The sequence below is a fragment of the Nicotiana attenuata genome, unplaced genomic scaffold (genome assembly GCF_001879085.1).
Source record: "Nicotiana attenuata strain UT unplaced genomic scaffold, NIATTr2, whole genome shotgun sequence".
Lineage (NCBI taxonomy): Eukaryota > Viridiplantae > Streptophyta > Magnoliopsida > Solanales > Solanaceae > Nicotiana > Nicotiana attenuata.
Window position 1 is genome coordinate 24598 of NW_017673870.1, and position 1819 is coordinate 26416.

Genomic DNA, 1819 nt, shown 5'->3' on the forward strand with positions numbered 1-1819 from the left:
CCCCCCCCCGGCCAAAACTTAGTTCGTAAACAGCCCCTCGGGCAAAACAGGAATCATAAACACCTCATAACGTGAAAATCTCAGTGGAAATAACAAAGCCAAATAAATGATTAAATTCTGAACATCTCCTAAATCCCAGGTTAAATGAAAGTTGTTTAAAAATATTTGTTCAACATTTCTGACAGAGGCTCAGTATAAAGTTGAGCGAAAGCAGTAAGTAACTCAACATATTCGATAGAAACTAACTTTAAAGAGGAGTGAAAATAAATAAGTTCATAAACAGGCCCCTCAGGCAGAGCATCACTCATGTGCAAGTATATATCTATCGCCCCTTGGGCAAGCCTCTCAGTCACTCGTGACTCAACTCTTACCAATCAGCGCTTACACTCAGTACTCACACTTAATAGGTACCATATAGTAATCGTTGCGGCGCGCAGCCCGATCCATATATCGCCGCGGCGTGTAGCCCGATCCATGAATATAGTCGACTGCACTCACTGGGGGTGTGCAGACTCTGGAGGGGCTCCTACAGCCCAAGCGTTATATCTCTATGGCATGAAGCCCGATCCAACATATCGCTGTGGCGTGCAGCCCGATCGATATACATATATATATATATATACATATATATATATATATATATATATATATATATATATATATATATATATTGCTGCGGCGTGCAGCTCGATCCATAAGTATAAAATCCTAACAACCAGGCCCTCGGCCTCTCTCAGTCATTAACCTCACAATCACACCCTCGGTCTACCTCAGTCATCAATTTCATAATCAGACCCTCGGTCTATCTCAGTCATCAACCTCACGATCACTCGGACCGTCAATAAAACAGGGAACTCAGCCCAAACGGTTTTCACATTTTAAGAAGTAAAGTGATAAAACAGATTTAAACAATAAACAGGTAAAACAGGTAAAACATGACTGAGAATATGTTTTCAAACAAATAGAGCGAGGAAGATTAGTAAAAATGCCCCTAAGGGTCTCAACAGGTCGGCACAAGGCCCCAAACATGGCATACAGTCCAAAATATAATATCAATCTCTAAAAATATGGAATATCATAAGATTTCAAATCAAATACGCAACTTAACAGTCGTACGGGACGGACCAAGTCATAACCCCCAATGGTTCACGACTCCACACTCATCATCTAGCGTGTGCGTCACCTCAAAGTAGCAGAACGTTATGAAATTCGGGGTTTCAAGCACTCAGGACAGCATTTACAATCATTACTTACCTCGAACCGGCTAAATCTCTAGCTCGCGATGACTTTTCCCCTTGAATCGGCCTCCACGTGCGTCGAATCTAACCAAAATCAGAACGAGGACGTCAAAATATGCCAAGGGAACAAAGCCCAGGCGAAAACAATCAATAAAGGGCACAAATCTCAAAATTACCAAAACCCGACCCCCGGGCCCACGTCTCGAAACTCAAAAATTTTCACATTAATAGATACCTCATCTCCCCACGAGTTCATACATATCAAGAATACTAAAATCGGAGTTCAAATCACCCCTCAAATCCTGATTCAAAGGCCTCTTAAACTCAAGCCCTAATCCCCAATTTTTCTTCCTTAATCTCCACTAAAACCATGATTAAACAATGGAAAAATAATCTTAAACCCAAATAAATAAGCTTAGGGAACTTACCCAACTGATATCCTTTGATTCCCCTTGGAATCCTATGCCTTAGCCTCTTTCCCATCTTCAAAAATGATGAACTTAGCAAAATTTCGCGAAGAAGACAATATATACCTTCTGACCAGGGGTTTTCGCATCTGCGATCCCTTAACCACTTCTGCG